This window comes from Marmota flaviventris, chromosome 6, assembly GCF_047511675.1.
Source record: "Marmota flaviventris isolate mMarFla1 chromosome 6, mMarFla1.hap1, whole genome shotgun sequence".
Taxonomy (NCBI): domain Eukaryota; kingdom Metazoa; phylum Chordata; class Mammalia; order Rodentia; family Sciuridae; genus Marmota; species Marmota flaviventris.
The window spans coordinates 52,985,625-53,003,198 of record NC_092503.1 but is presented as its reverse complement, the minus strand read 5'-3'; the positions used below and the strand labels follow the sequence as shown (position 1 = coordinate 53,003,198).

At 37.2% G+C, this 17,574-nt stretch overlaps 1 protein-coding gene across 10 annotated transcripts in view; it reads right to left on the bottom strand.

The window, feature by feature from the left end:
* Cdk19 (cyclin dependent kinase 19) overlaps nucleotides 1-17,574 on the bottom strand; it is a 163,820-nt gene that overhangs the window by 29,139 nt on the left and 117,107 nt on the right. The window lies entirely within an intron of this gene.

The following is a 17,574-nucleotide window of genomic DNA, read 5'->3' as shown; positions in this document are numbered from 1 at the left end:
ATCTTCAGACATTTGGAAAAAGAAACTGTGCAGAGAGATTTGGGGTGGGAAGAGGCAAGCGAGTCTTTGTCGAGAAAATTTGTGTTTAAATTTACTGAATTCATTTATTTAATCGATGAATATGTTTTAATGTCTTCTAGGGGCAAAGAACCATACCTAAGCATTAAGAGGAAAAACTAAAACATCATAAAACCAAGATCCTAATCTCCAGATGCTCACTATGTAGAAAAAAAAAATTGGAAGTTTTGTATAATATTAGAAGCTTGGCCTGAGGCCTTTCTTCCATTAGAGATTTAACTGGGCTACCTTTATGATCCCTCTCAATCTGCTAATTTTTTAAAGCATTTCAATGAAAACAATAATTACTACTTTTTAGAAGTTCAAAGTCAGAAGTGATTAACTAGAGATTTCATTATTGAGGGAAATGTTCACCGGGGGTAAGGGTGAGAACTATATCCATTTGTAGATCCTGAAAAATGAACAGCAATCAGCATGGCAGAATAGAGGAAGAGTGAGAGCACCAGAGCATCACAGAAGGTGAAAAAACTGTGAATGGGTATACTGAGGATACAATAAGAAGTCTGACTTAGCAGGAGAAGGCTCATGTTGGGGGAAGTTGGATGAAACTGGACTATGGATAGTCTTAAATACCAGGTGAAGTAATCTGAGCTTTATACTACAGGTAGTGAGATTATAGGAAAGGTGGAATAAGAGAACTGGGCATGAAGTGATAAGGGACCAGAGAGGAAGAAATGGAGCTGAGAAGTGTTTAGAGGAGAACTTTGTGACTACTTGAAATCAAAGATTAAGAAAGAGTGATAAAGATTTCACCAAAGTTTTCTGAATCTATGTGCTCAAAAGAATGATAGTGCCTTTTATGGAAATAGAAAAGTTATGAGAGATACTGGTTTGGGATGGGGAACAACAAAGAGTAGTTGACATTAAGTTTGAGTAACATGAGATGCCTAAGTCATACTAGCCAGGGGAGTGAAAATAAGAAAATTTGGATTTGAAAGTTATTGCCACTACAGTGTAATAATTAAAAATGTGAGACAGGATTAATTCACCATAGAAAAATAAGAAAAATAACATCAGATAAAAACTGATGAATGAATAAATTTCCAAATTCAAGTTTGGAAAAAGAATCAAGTTTGGTAACTACTTATCAAAGATACATTATTACTGTACTGCAGACATTTAGGGAAAAAAATTTAAAGACCTTGACTTTGTCAAGAAGCATAAGCCTAGTAAGGCAAGTTGGGACAGACAGATTTTTTAGAATAGAGTGCATATTATAAAAAGTGACAAAATAGAAAAGTACCAAAAGAATGATTCTTTTCAGTGAATATCAGATAGTCTTTAGGAAGATGACTTTGGATGACTACAAGTAAACAGGACACAGATTTATTAAGAAGAAACAAAAGAATGACTGTTTCGGCAAATGGAACCCTACAGGTAAGAACACAGTCACATAAAAACACAGATATACCATATTAAGAGCCTGTATGAGTATTTTTATGTGAGTAGAGCATAGAATGCTTTGTACAGAAATAAGACTAGAAAACTATGCTGGGAATAAAATACCACATTAAAAAAACTAGAATCTATTCTATAGGCAAAGCAAAACAAGACAATGAGATAACATCTATTTAAGAAAGAAAGTCTGGAAACAATATGAAGGATAGATTGGAAGGACAGATGAATCAATGACCAATGAAGCACAAAGTAGAGGTTGGAAATGAGCTACAATAGTCTAGGGAAAAGTACAACTTAATCTGCGGCAATGGTCACAGAGGAACACAAAAACATTTCAAGGTAAAAGTTCAAGACTTGTCATCATTGTTTTTTTACACCATTCTCTCCATCCTCATTTATTCAACAAATATTGATTATATGCATACTAAGCAATAGACAATGGTTTTGATGTGAGAAATGTGACAGAAAAAAAAAACAGGAAAAATTCTTGCCCTTTTGGAGTTTATATTCTAATGGAAAGAGAATAAATAAGTATATACATAGTACATCACATATTATAAGTAATATGGAAATAAAGAAAACAAGGAGACTGCCATATCTTGTATTATGGCTAACCAAGTGTTCTAAGGGACCCTGCCCTTACAGAACAATTATATGCAGCATAAGGAAAATTTCTCAAAGAGTCCCTTATCTCACAGGAGTCAAAGATATCTACAACAACTTTCAGCCTCTGAATAATGTATGCTTATGGATGGAGAGTTAAGAAAAGGCAGAATGGACCTCAGAGCAGATACTAAATACACAATTCCGTTGGGACATGGAACCCTGAATCATCAACCAGGTGAGGAAGTTGAGTCTTCTATTCTACAATTGCCAAGACCCTGAAGGGAACTAAACCTAGATACCACCAGAAGAAGCAAAAGCAAAACCTTTCCAGAGGCAAAAAACTTCCCAACTTAGGCCTGAGGAATCATGTTTCCATACTGAATTAAAATCAGAATCCATTCATATGCTATTGACAAGAGGTAACCTAAATGAAGGACCCTAAAAGCTAAAAATTTAAGAATGTTTAAAAATATATTAACTGCTTAAGGAAAGCTGAGTCAAGCACAGAAATGTCAGACTAAATAATTTTGAAGACAAAAGCATAATTATTAGGTCCAGAAATGGTCAGTATATAATGATACAAAGTTCAATTTACCAGAAAGAGGCAAAGATTCTATACTTGTTACGTTTTACTTATACACACACATACAAACACACACACTTATGTATGTATGTACGTATATATGTGTTCTTTTTTTAAATTTTTTATTGTTGGCTGTTCAAAACATTACATAGTTCTTGATATATCATATTTCACACTTTGATTCAAGTGGGTTATGAGCTCCCATTTTTACCCCATATACAGATTGCAGAATTACATCAGTTACACATCCATTGATTTACATATTGCCATACTAGTGTCTGTTGTGTTCTGCTGCCTTTCCTATCCTCTACTATCCCCCCTCCCCTCCCCTCCCCTCCCCTCTTCTCTCTCTGCCCCCTCTACTGACATTCATTTGTCCCCCTTGTATTATTTTTCCCTTTCCCCTCACTTCCTCTTGTATGTACTTTTGTATAACTCTGAGGGTCTCCTTCCATTTCCATGCAATTTCCCTTCTCTCTCCCTTTCCCTCCCACCTCTCATCCCTGTTTAATGTTAATCTTCTTCTCATGCTCTTCAACCCTACTCTGTTCTTAGTTACTCTCCTTATATCAAAGAAGACATTTGGCACTTGTTTTTTAGGGATTGGCTAGCTTCACTTAGCATAATCTGCTCTAATGCCATCCATTTCCCTGTAAATTCTATGATTTTGTCATTTTTTAATGCAGAGTAATACTCCATTGTGTATAAATGCCACATTTTTTTTATCCATTCATCTATTGAAGGGCATCTAGGTTGGTTCCACAGTCTTGCTATTGTGAATTGTGCTGCTATGAACATCGATGTAGCAGTGTCCCTGTATCATGCTCTTTTTAGGTCTTTAGGGAATAGACCGAGAAGGGGAATAGCTGGGTCAAATGGTGGCTCCATTCCCAGCTTTCCAAGAAATCTCCATACTGCTTTCCAAATTGGCTGCACCAATTTGCAGTCCCACCAGCAATGTACAAGTGTACCCTTTTCCCCACATCCTCGCCAGCACTTGTTGTTTGACTTCATAATGGCTGCCAATCTTACTGGAGTGAGATGGTATCTTAGGGTGGTTTTGATTTGCATTTCTCTGACAGCTAGAGATGGTGAGCATTTTTTCATGTACTTGTTGATTGACTGTATGTCCTCCTCTGAGAAGTGTCTGTTCAGGTCCTTGGCCCATTTGTTGATTGGGTTGTTTGTTCTCTTATTGTCTAATTTTTTGAGTTCTTTGTATACTCTGGATATTAGGGCTCTATCTGAAGTGTGAGGAGTAAAGATTTGTTCCCAGGGTGTAGGCTCCCTATTTACCTCTCTTATTGTTTCTTTTGCTGAGAAAAAACTTTTTAGTTTGAGTAAGTCCCATTTGTTGATTCTAGTTATTAACTTTTGTGCTATGGGTGTCCTATTGAGGAATTTGGAGCCCGACCCCACCGAATGTAGATCGTAGCCAACTTTTTTTTCTATCAGACGGCGTGTCTCTGATTTGATATCAAGCTCCTTGATCCATTTTGAATTAACTTTTGTGCATGGCGAGAGAAAGGGATTCAATTTCATTTTGTTGCATATGGATTTCCAGTTTTCCCAGCATCATTTGTTGAAGATGCTATCCTTCCTCCATTGCATGCTTTTAGCCCCTTTATCAAATATAAGATAGTTGTAGTTTTGTGGATTGGTTTCTGTGTCCTCTATTCTGTACCATTGGTCCACCCACCTGTTTTGGTACCAGTACCATGCTGTTTTTGTTACTATTGCTCTGTAGTATAGTTTGAAGTCTGGTATCGCTATACCGCCTGATTCACACTTCCTGCTTAGCATTGTTTTTGCTATTCTGGGTCTTTAATTTTTCCATATGAATTTCATGATTGCTTTCTCTATTTCTACAAGAAATGCCGTTGGGATTTTGATTGGCATTGCATTAAACCTATAGAGAACTTTTGGTAATATCGCCATTTTGATGATGTTAGTTCTGCCTATCCATGAACAGGGTATATTTTTCCATCTTCTAAGATCTTCTTCAATTTCTCTCTTTAGGGTTCTGTAGTTTTCATTGTATAAGTCTTTCACCTCTTTTGTTAGGTTGATTCCCAAGTATTTTATTTTTTTTGAAGATATTGTGAATGGAGTGGTTGTCCTCATTTCCATTTCAGAGGATTTGTCGCTGATATACAGGAATGCCTTTGATTTATGTGTGTTGATTTTATATCCTGCCACTTTGCTGAATTCATTTATTAGCTCTAATAGTTTCTTTGTAGACCCTTTTGGGTCTGCTAGGTATAGAATCATGTCATCTGCAAATAGTGATAATTTAAGTTCTTCTTTTCCTATTTTGATGCCTTTAATTTCTTTCGTCTGTCTAATTGCTCTGGCCAGTGTTTCGAGAACTATGTTGAACAGAAGTGGAGAGAGAGGGCATCCCTGTCTTGTTCCAGATTTTAGAGGGAATGCCTTCAGTTTTTCTCCATTCAGAATGATGCTAGCCTGAGGCTTAGCATAGATTGCTTTTACAATATTGAGGTATGTTCCTGTTATCCCTAGTTTTTCTAGAGTTTTGAACATAAAGGGATGCTGTACTTTGTCGAATGCTTTTTCCTCATCTATCGAGATGATCATATGGTTCTTATTTTTAAGTCTATTGATGTGGTGAATAACATTTATTGATTTCCGTATATTGAACCAGCCTTGCATCCCAGGGATGAATCCTACTTGATCATGGTGCACAATTTTTTTGATATGTTTTTGTATCCGATTCGCCAGAATTTTATTGAGGATTTTTGCATCTAGGTTCATTAGAGATATTGGTCTGTAGTTTTCTTTCTTTGAAGTGTCTTTGTCTGGTTTAGGTATCAGGGTGATGTTGGCCTCGTAGAATGAATTTGGAAGTTCTCCCTCTTTTTCTATTTCCTGAAGTAGCTTGAAAAGTATTGGTATTAGTTCCTCTTTAAAGGTTTTGTAAAACTCTGCTGTATACCCATCCGGTCCTGGGCTTTTCTTAGTTGGTAGTCTTTTGATGGTTTCTTCTATTTCCTCAATTGATATTGGTCTGTTTAGGTTGTCTATATCCTCCTGACTCAATCTGGGCAGATCATATGACTTAAGAAATTTATCGATGCCTTCACTATCTTCTAATTTATTGGAGTATAAGGATTCAAAATAATTTTTTATTATCTTCTGTATATCTGAGGTGTCTGTTGTGATATTGCCTTTTTCATCCCGTATGCTAGTAATTTGAGTTCTCTCTCTTCTTCTCTTCGCTAGCATGGCTAAGGGTCTGTCGATTTTGTTTATTTTTTCAAAGAACCAACTTTTAGTTTTGTCAATTTTTTCAATTGTTTCTTTTGTTTCGATTTCATTAATTTCAGCTCTGATTTTAATTATTTCTTGCCTTCTACTTCTTTTGCTGTTGTTTTGCTCTTCTTTTTCTAGGATTTTGAGATGAAGTATGAGATCATTTGTTTGTTGGTTTTTTCTTTTTTTAAGGAATGAACTCCAAGCAATGAATTTTCCTCTTAGAACTGCTTTCAATGTGTCCCATAGATTCCGATATGTTGTGTCAGTGTTTTCATTAATCTCTAAGAATTTTTTAATTTCCTCCTTGATGTCTTCTATAACCCATTGATCATTCAGTAACCTATTGTTCATTCTCCAAGTGATGTATTCTTTTTCCTTCCTTCTTTTATCGTTGATTTTCAGTTCCATTCCATTATGATCAGATAGGATGCATGGTATTATCTCTACTCCTTTGTATTGTCTAAGAGTTTCCCTGTGACATAATATATGATCTATTTTTGAGAAGGATCCATGTGCTGCTGAGAAAAAAGTGTAACTGCTTGATGTTGGGTGGTATATTCTATATATGTCAATTAAGTCTAGGTTATTAATTGTGTTATTGAGTTCTATAGTTTCCTTATTCAACTTTTGTTTGGAAGATCTGTCCAGTGGCGAGAGAGGTGTGTTGAAGTCTCCCATGATTATTGTATGGTGGTCTATTAGACTCTTGAACTTGAGAAGAGTTTGTTTGATGAACATAGCTGTACCATTGTTTGGGGCATATATATTTATGATTGTTATGTCTTGTTGGTGTATGGTTCCCTTAAGCAGTATGTAGTGTCCCTCTTTATCCCTTTTGATTAACTTTGGCTTGAAATCTATTTTATTTGATATGAGTATGGACACTCCTGCTTGTTTCCGAAGTCCATATGAGTGATATGATTTTTCCCAACCTTTCACCTTCAGCCTATGTATGTCTTTTCCTAGCAAATGCGTCTCCTGTAGGCAGCATATTGTTGGGTCTTGTTTTGTGATCCATTCTACTAGCCTGTGTCTCTTGATTGGTGAGTTTAAGCCATTAACATTTAGGGTTATTATTGAGATATGGGTTGTTCTTGAGCCATATTTGTTTATTTATGTTACTAAACATGGTTTGTTTTCCTCTTTGATTATTTTTCCCCCCTTTACTGTCCTACCTCCCACTGTTGGTTTTCATTGTTATTTTCCATTTCCTCTTCCTGTAATGTTTTGCCAAGGATGTTTAGAAGAGATGGTTTTCTAGCTGCAAATTCTTTTAACTTTTGTTTATCGTGGAAGGTTTTAATTTCATCTTCCATCCTGAAGCTTAATTTCACTGGAAACACAATTCTTGGTTGGAACCCATTTTCTTTCAGTGTTTGAAATATGTTATTCCAGGATCTTCTAGCTTTCAGAGTCTGTGTTGAAAGGTCAGCTGTTATCCTGATTGGCTTACCCCTAAATGTGATCTACTTCCTTTCTCTTGTAGCTTTTAAAATTCTCTCCTTATTCTGTATGTTGGGCATCTTCATTATAATGTGTCTAGGTGTGGGTCTCTTATGATTTTGCACATTCGGCGTCCTGTAGGCTTCTAGGATTTGGGATTCTGTCTCATTCTTCAAGTCTGGGAAGTTTTCTCGTATTATTTCATTGAATAGATTGCTCATTCCTTTGGTTTGAAACTCTGTCCCTTCCTGTATCCCAATGACTCTTAAATTTGGTCTCTTGATGTTATCCCATATTTCTTGGATGTTCTGCTCATGGTTTCTTAACAGTCTTGCTGAGCTGTCTATGTTCTTTTCCAGTTGAAATACTTTGTCTTCATTGTCTGATGTTCTATCTTCTAAGTGTTCTACTCTGCTGGTAGTATTCTCCATTGAGTTTTTAAGTTGGTTTATTGCTTCCTGCATTTCTAGGATTTCTGTTTGTTTGGTTTTTATAACCTCTATCTCCCTGTATAGTTGATCTTTTGCTTCTTGGATTTGTTTATGTAATTCATTGTTGAAGTGATCTTTCATTGTCTGATTTTGCTGTCTGATGTCTTCCTTGAGACTCCAGATCATCTGAAGCATGTATATCCTGAATTCTTTATCTGACATTCCATCTGCTGCAGCTATTACCTCTTCTAACGTTGAGTTGACCTGCATTGCTTGTGGTCCTTTCTTTCCTTGTCTCTTCATACTGTTCGCGTTCCTTTCTACTTGGTGAAACTGTTGTGCTATTGAATTTTCCCCCTATATATTTATATTGGTCTTGTATAGTTGCAAGGTCTCCCTCGCAGGCGCGGGCGGCGGCTCTGCCCCTCCTCCAATTGGGGCAATGTGCCTACCACGCCGGCAGGCCACTGGGCCTGCTCTGCCGGTCGGTAGCAGGTACGCCTACCTTGCAGGCGCGGGCGGCGGCTCTGTCCCTCTGCGGGCCGCTAGGCTTGTTCTGTCGGTGGTCGCAGTTCTGCCTACTTTGCAGGCGCAGGCAGCGGCACTGCCCCTCTGCAGGCCTCTGGGGCTGTTCTGCCAGTGGGTCGCAGGTCCGCCTACCTTGCAGGCGCGGGGGGCGGGGCGGCTCTACCCTTCCTCAGGCCACTGGGCCTGTTCTGTCTGTCGGTTGCAGGTCTGGCCTGTTCTGATGGTGGTCACAGTTCCGTCTACCTTGCAGGCGCGGGGGGAGGGGGCGGCTCTGCCTCTCAGCAGGCCGCTGCTCCTCTTCTGCCAGTGGGTTGCAGGCCCACCTACCTTGCAGGAGTGATTGGAAGCTCTGCCCCTCCGCGGGCCACTGGGCCTTTTCTGTCGGTGGTCACAGTTCCGCCTACCTGGCAGGCGCGGGGGGTGGGGGGGCGGCTCTGCCCCTCAGCAGGCCGCTGGGCCTGTTCTGTGGGTGGTCACAGTTCCGTCTACCTTGCCGGCACAGGGGGAGGAGGCGACACTCCCTCTCACCAGGCCGCTGCTCCTCTTCTGCCGGTGGGTCGCAGGCCCGCCTACCTTGCAGGAGTGATTGGAAGCTCTGTCCCGCCGCGGGCCACTGGGCCTTTTCTGTCGGTGGTCACAGTTCCGCCTACCTGGCAGGCGCGGGGGGTGGGGGGTGGCTCTGCCCCTCAGCAGGCCGCTGGGCCTGCTCTGTGGGTGGTCACAGTTCCCTCTACCTTGCCAGCGCAGGGGGAGGGGGCGGCTCTGCCTCTCAGCAGGCCGCTGCTCCTCTTCTGCCGGTGGGTCGCAGGCCCGCCTACCTTGCAGGAGTGATTGGAAGCTCTGTCCCGCCGCGGGCCACTGGGCCTTTTCTCCGTATATATGTGTTTAAAACTTGATATAACTTCAGGGAGAAAAAAGACCAATGATAATATAGCTTTTTAAATACTGATATTTCAAGCAGACAAATATTAGTTTTGTATACTACCCAAAGAATACAATTAACAAGGATGAACTAGTGGGTATATACTCAACTTTTTACCCAATAATTAGAGAATATATGTTTTTCCCTCTCAGGCACATTTACAAATGTTGATTATATACCAACAGGTCTCAAGAAATTGTTATTAAATGGACTATGTTCTCTGACTACAATTCAATTAACTTAAAGTCAATTATAAAAATATAAATTTAAAACAGAATATTTCTAACGAACTCAGAAGTAAAAGGAGAAATCATAAAGAAAATTAAAATACTCAGGAATGAAATATTTAAAATACTTCATTTCAAAACCTGTGAAACGCAGCTAATACAATACTATATTATAAGGAAATTTATAAATTAATTATGTTAGGAAAAAAGTAAGCCTGGAAATAATGAATTAAGAGGACAAGAAGAAAGAAAGGAGGAGGAGAGGAAGGAGGAGGAAGAAAAGGATGCAGCAGCAGCTACTGCTCAAGAAAATAAACAAAAAGAGAGTAGAAGGAAAAAGACAAAGAAAAAGGGCAGAAATTTATGAACCCGAGAGGATTTATGAAGTCCATGGGACAAGTGGAGCAAGAAGAGAGAGGTACAAAATAAACAACATTACAAATGAAGAAAAAAAAACATAACTATGATCCAGTGGAGGACAGAAAGATAAAAGAATCCTATGAAGAACTTAACTAATTTGAAAATGTATACATAATAGCCAAAGTCAAGAAAATGTAGCCTAAAAAACTGATTCAAAATGAATTAGAAAACCTGAAGAAATTAAGAAGCACTGAATTAAGTTGAAACTGTAGTTTATCTGACTATTCCTATTAGGCCAGTTTAATCTTGATAGCAAAACCAGACAAAGCATGAAAAAGAAAAATTTCAGAATAATTTCACTCTTCAGTATAGATTAAAAAAAATTAAACAAAATATCAGTAAATCAAATCTAGGAAACAAGAATACCAATATAGTCTAACATGAGAAAATCCATACAAGTCTATAAAGATGAAAATGATACAATCATTTTGATAGATGCTGAAAAAGCAGTGGATAAAATTTAATACTCGTTCATAATAAAAATTATCAGCAACTTAGCCTAGGAAAAAATTTTCTTTTCTTTTTCGTTTTTTGTTGATGGACCTTTATTTTATTTGTTTATTTATATGTGGTGCTAGAAATCAAATGCAGTGCCTCGCACATAGGCGGCAAGTGCTCTACTGCTGAGCTACAATTCCAGCCCCGGGAAACAATTTTCTTAATTTGATAAAGGGTATATATCAAAATCTAAGAAGAAAACACTGGAAATACTACCTTTAAGATTGGTAATAGCACATGTCTGTAATCTTAGCAACTTGGGAAGCTAAGGCAGGAGGATCCCAAGTTCCAAAGTAAGCAATTTAGTGAAACCCTTTCAAAAAATTAAAAGGGTTGGGGATGCAGCTTAGTGGTAGAGCACCCCTAGATTCAATCCCCAGTAACACACACACACACACACACACACAAATTCAGGGATGTCCACTATCATCACTTCTAAAGTTAACATGTATTGTAAATACAACGCTATAGGTCAATATTAAAGGCACATGAATTATAAAGACAGAAATAAAACTATTCAGATGATTTCATTATCTACATCAAAAAACTCAAAAGATAAATTATTAGCAATCATAGAAGGTTTTAGAAAGATATCTGGCTAATTGAATAATATAAAAAAGTCAATGCATTTCTATATTTTAGTAAAAGTAAGAGCTAGGAAATATATATATTTCAAAGCCAATGCTTCTATAGCAACAAGAACTATACAGTATTTAGGAATAAATTAACAAAGGATATTATGGTTTAGATGTGGTGTCCCCCAAAAGCTCATGTGAGAGAATGCAAAAAGGTTTGAAGGAGAAATGACTGGGTTATAGACTTAACCTAATCAGTGAATTAATCCTCTTGATAGGGATTAAGTAAGTAGTAATTGAAGTGGTAGGGTGTAGCTAGAGGTGGTGGGAATTGGGGCGTGGTTTGGGGGAGTATACATCTAGCCAGTGGAGTCTTTCTTTCTCTGCTTCTTGATCACCAGGTAAGCTGCTTCCCTCTGCCACAGTCTTCCACCATGATGTTCTGCCTCACCTCAAGCCCTGAGGAAAGGAGCTGACCTTCTGTGGATTAAGACCTCTGAAACCCTGAGCCCTCAAATACGCTTTTCCTTCTCTACAATTGTTCTGGTCAGATCTTTTAGTCATAGCACCAAAAAAGCTGATAAAACAAAGGATGTACATGATACATATGAAATCTTATTTTAAATGACATAAAGAAGTCCTAAATAAAGACCTCATGTTTAGAGATAAAAAGACTCAATGTAGTAAAGATATCAATTCTCCTCATATTTATTTTTAAATTCAATGTGATTTCAATTAAAAAATCCGATTAGAGTTTTTGTAATGGGGGAGGTAGGACATGAAAAGCTGATTCTAAAAAGAGCAAAGGGCTAAGAATAGCCAAGATACAAAGAATATTATACAGGGGATTGAGGAGTGGGAATAGGAATCTGGCTCAAAACCAGATACCAAAGCTTGTTTTAGAGCTATGATAATTATCAGTGTGATGGTAGTACAGGAATAGATAAACTAATCAATGATGGAAACCATGATACTGACAGAAGAACAACTTGAGATCAATGGAAAAAGGAGCAACTATTTTAAAAACGATGCTCTAACAACAGATGAGGATTTGTATAAATGTGAAAAAATAAAATGAATCATCACCTTCTCTCTCTCCCCCCCCACACACATACATCAATTGCGACCAAAGATCTAAATAACACACACATCAATTTCAACTGAAGATCTAAATAAAAAGTAAACCTTTAGAACTTCAGAGAAAAAGTCTGAGAACATCTTTTTTGATCCTGAGGTAGATTTAAATTTCTTAAGACAAGTCACAAAAAACTCTGATCATAAAAGACTGAGAAATTTGACTATGTTATAATAACTTCCAATCATCAAAAAATAATGAGAAAATTTAAAATCAAAGCACAAACTGGAAGAAGTACTTATAACACATACAAGCAAGAAAGATTAAAGAAATCATACAAGTTAAAATGAAAAACAACCAAACAGAAAAATGAGCAAAATGTCCAAACAGATAATCAACTAAAGCATAAATTTTTAGTAAGTATTATGAAAAAGATGTTCAACCCAACCAATAAGGGAAATGTAAAGTAAGATCACAACGGACACTATTTTATACTTACTAGATTGGTTAAAAATTAAGAATAGGAAGTAGATCAATGGAAATTCCTATACATTGCTGGTAGGAGTATAAACTGGTATAACTTCTTTGGAAAACAATTTGACAACATCTTGTAAAAGTAAACAAATGCATACCCTTTGACTCAGTAATTCTATTTTTAGATATACCATAGAATGTTCATAATACCAGTTTGTATTTTTTTTTTAAAAAATGTGGTAGAGTAACACAAAATTTTAAAACAGTAGTGAAAAAAGTCACTGAATTATAAACAAATGTAAAAACATGTTCAAATTGTGGAGGCACTGAATAAAAAAAGCAAGTTTTAGAAGACTACATACATACAACAGGATACCATTTTCAAAAAGCTTAAAATCAGGCAGAGCTAAATATACTAAATGAGATAAATCTTTTCTCTCCCCTTGCCCCAGTATTGGAATTCTCTGAGGAGTGGAAATAGGAATCTGGACCCAGAAGTCCTTTCCAACTGAGCTACATCCCATTCCTTATTTATTTACTTGTTATTTTTAGACAGGGTCTCACTAAAGTGCCTCGAACTTGCAATCCCACTACATCTGCCTCCCAGGTCGCTGGGATTCCAAGTGTGTGCCATCTTACCCAGGAAGATAAATCCATTTTTAAATAGAAGAGAATAACTGATTCAAATCCAGGATATTTGTTCCCTCTTGGGAGGAGGTAGGAGAATATGGAACAACAAATAAAAGCATACTATTGGTAATCTTCCAGTTACTGAGTTAAGTGACAGGTTCTTGACAATTCGCTGTATTTTTATGCCTTATGACATACAAATATTTTAGATATTCTTTTGTACGTACATATTCAGAAGATAATGAAGACAGAAAATAAAGCAAGGAATAGGGATAGGTACTGTTTTGAATAAACTGATAAGGTGTTATCTTCGACATTGTTTAAGCATTCTTTTCTCTTCAGAGAAAGCCTTCTGGAGAAAGTAACATTTTGCATAAGACCTGAAGGAGGTACAATAGTGAGCCAGCTGGATGTCTAAGGAAAGAGCAGTCCAGGCAGAAGAGCAACTTGCAAGGCTTGAGGCAAAAGTGTGCCTGGACAAATCAGATACAAAAACATATCAAAAAGATCGTGCACCATGATCAAGTAGGATTCATCCCCGGGATGCAAGGTTGGTTCAACATATGGAAATCAATAAATGTAATTCATCACATCAATAGACTTAAAGATAAGAACCATATGATCATCTCAATAGATGCAGAGAAAGCATTCGACAAAATACAGCATCCCTTTATGTTCAAAACACTAGAAAAACTAGGGATAACAGGAACTTACCTCAACATTGTAAAAGCTACCTACGCTAAGCCTCAGGCCAGCATCATTCTAAACGGAGAAAAACTGAAGGCATTCCTCTAAAATCTGGAGCAAAACAGGGATGCCCTCTCTCAACACTTCTATTCAACACAGTTCTTGACACACTGGCCAGAGCAATTAGACAGACGAAAGAAATTAAAGGAATAACTATAGGAAAAGAAGAACTTAAACTATCACTATTTGCTGATGATATGATTCTATACCTAGAATATCTAAAAAAGTCTACCAAGAAACTTCAAGAACTAGTAAATGAATTCAACAAAGTGGCAGGATATAAAATCAACACCCATAAATCAAAGGCATTTCTATATATCAGTGACAAATCCTCTGAAAAGGAAATGAGGAAAACTACCTCATTCACAATATCCTCAAAAAATAAAATATTTAGGAATCAACTTAACAAAAGAGGTGAAAGATCTTTACAATGAAAACTATAGAACCCTAAAGAGAGAAATAGAAGAAGACCTTAGAAGATGGAAAGATCTACCTTGCTCATGGATAGGAGAATTAATATTATTAAAATGACCATACTACCAAAAGTACTATACAGGTTCAATGCAATTCCAATCAAAATTCCAATGGCATTCCTCATAGAAATAGGAAAAGCAATCATGAAATTCATCTGGAAAACTAAGAGACCCAGGAAGAGTGAAATAGGTGGTATCGCTGTACCAGACCTTAAACTATACTACAGAGCAATAGTAACAAAAACAGCATGGTACTGGCACCAAAACAGGCTGTAGACCAATGGTACAGAATAGAGGACACAGAGACTAACCCACAAAATTACAACTACCTTATATTAGACAAAGGTGCCAAAAGCATGCACTGGAGAAAGGATAGCATCTTCAACAAATGGTGCTGGGAAAACTGGAAATCCATATGCAACAAAATGAAATCGAATCCCTATCTCTCACCATACACAAAAGTTAACTCAAAATGGATCAAGGTTCTAGAGATTAAACTAGAGACTCTGTGTCTAATAGAAGAAAAAGTAGGCCCTAATCTCCATCACGTGGGACTAGGCCCCAACTTCCTTAGCACAAGAATTAACAAATGAGATGGATTCAAACTAAAAAGTTTTTTCTCAGCAAAAGAAATAATATGTGAGGTGAATAGGGAGCCTACATCCTGGGAACAAATTTTTACCCCTCACACATCAGACAGAGATCTAATCTCTAGGGTATATAAAGAGCTCAACAAGATAAGCACCAATAAAACAAATAATTCAATCAATAAATGGGCCAAGGACCTGAACAGACACTTCTCAGAAGAGGATATACAATCAATCAACAAATATATGAAAAAATGCTCATCATCTCTAGCAATCAGAGAAATGCAAATTAAAACTAAGATACGCTAAGATACCATCTCACTCCAGTAAGAGTGGCAGCCATTATGAAGACAAACAACAAGAAGTGCTGGCAAGGATGCGGAGAAAAAGGTACACTCATACACTGATGGTGGGACTGCAAATTGGTGTAGCCAATATGGAAAGCAGTATGGAGATTCCTTGGAAAGCTGGGAATGGAACCACCATTTGACCCAGCTATTCCTCTCTTCGGACTATACCCAAAGGACCTAAAAACAGCATACTACAGGGACACAGCCACATCAATGTTTATAGCAGCACAATTCACAATAGCTAAAATGTGGAGCCAACCTAGATGTCCTTCAGTGGATGAATGGATTAAAAATGTGATATTTATATACAATGGAATATTACTCAGCAATAAAAAAGAATAAGATCATGGCATTTGCAGGGAAATGGATGGCATTAGGGAAGATTATGCTAAGTGAAGTTAGCCAATCCCCAAAACACAAATGCCAAATGTCTTCTCTGATGTAAGGGGGGTGACTCAAAATGGGGTTGGGAGGGAGAGCAAGGGAGGAAGATTACCTCTAGATAGGGAATAGGGGTGGGAGGGAAAGGGAGGGAGAAGGGGAATAGCATGGATGGTGGAAGGAGACCCTCATCATTATACAAAATACATGTATGAAGATGTGAATTTGGTGTCAACATACCTTATATACAATCAGAGATATGATAAATTGTGGTATAAAGGTGTATTAAGAATTGTAATGCAAATAATAATAATAATAATAATTTTTAAAATACAATATAGGGCTAGGGATGTGGCTCAGTGGTTGAGTGTCCCAAGCCCTAGTACCAAAAAGAAAGAAAAAAATCCATAAAGCTCATATTCAGAAATTTAAAAAAAAAAAGTGTGCCTGGAGTGAACTAGAGACATGGCTAAGGAGAACCATGGCATTAGGAAGGACAGAATAATACAGTTGTGATGATTATAGAGAAAGGAAACCCAAGGAAGGGCTTACTTGCTGTTTTAAATATTCTGCTTATAGATCAAGTCACTTTAGTAACTGGAACTGGCTACCTTCTTGAGCACATCTAGCCTGTGCTCTGAGAGTTGGTGAGGGCTGCCATAGGTTTGCAGATGGGCAAGAGCAAGGACATGATGTCTGTAGCAGTTAGGGAGAATCTTGATGAGCTAGCAGGCTAGCCAGCTGGAGAAACAGTAGAGGTAACTGATTGGAGTCAATGTGAGAGGAGAAGAGTAAGTAGTAGGAGAAGCAATGGAGAATTAAGACAAAGATAGGAGAGGGGTTTTAATCATAGAGTCACACAGGAACTAGGAAAGATTTTAGGTTTTATATGACTAGAATTAGCATCATTCTGTTATTTTATCCTTCTTTTTTACCCTTAACTTTTAAATAGTTGTATAATATAGATGGATGGATGGATGGATAGATGGGTAGGTAGGACAGGGAGGAACACAGGTTGATTTTGGTATTCTGCCCAATCTCTGATGGCAGGATTTGGAAAGATTGTCATTTACCATGACATTATGTATTTCTGTGATGTTTGATTTTGTAAAATTTAGTTATTTACAATAAGAGAAGCGTATATTTAAAAATAAAATAAAAAATAAATACTACTAGAGAAAATAAAGGGAGGGGGAAAAAAACCAATGAAACAACCTGTGAAGAAAATCAAAGGTAAAAAAAAAACCTATATAGAACAGGATTCTAGACAATAAGAGAATTTAAAAAGGAAGAAGTAGCTACAAGTGGAATGAATAATTAGAAGGTCACTGGCAACTCAGTGAAAATAATCTCTGTGCAGTTACAGAAACCAGGCACAGTGAATGTGGCCCAAATAAGTGAAAAGAAGGTAATGCAGATTTACAGTATAATTTTAAAGGCCTTAATGAGAATGCGACTTCTAGGGGACATAATTTTTAAAGTTGTAAACTTTCAAACAAATCATCTTACATACCACTTGCTATACAGTATTTGTTAACACCAAAAGTTTGAGTTTAGGCACTTTCAAAATAAAAACAGTAAGATAAAACATAATTTTTAAGTATGAGATATGGGAGCAAAAACTGCTTTATAAAATAAATAAAATACAATAAGAACTACCAAATGTGAGAACTACAGGAAGCAGGTTTTATATCACTTAACTAACTCTTGTTAGACATTCTTTCAATCGCACTGTTGAAACAACAAGAACAATGAATGAGGACACACAAACAGAAGCAAGAGAGAGTCTAGCTAGCACTGAAGTTAGAAAATACCTTTGGGAAACATACTTGAAGCCTATCCTATGGAAGCTCTATGTACAAGGTCTCTACA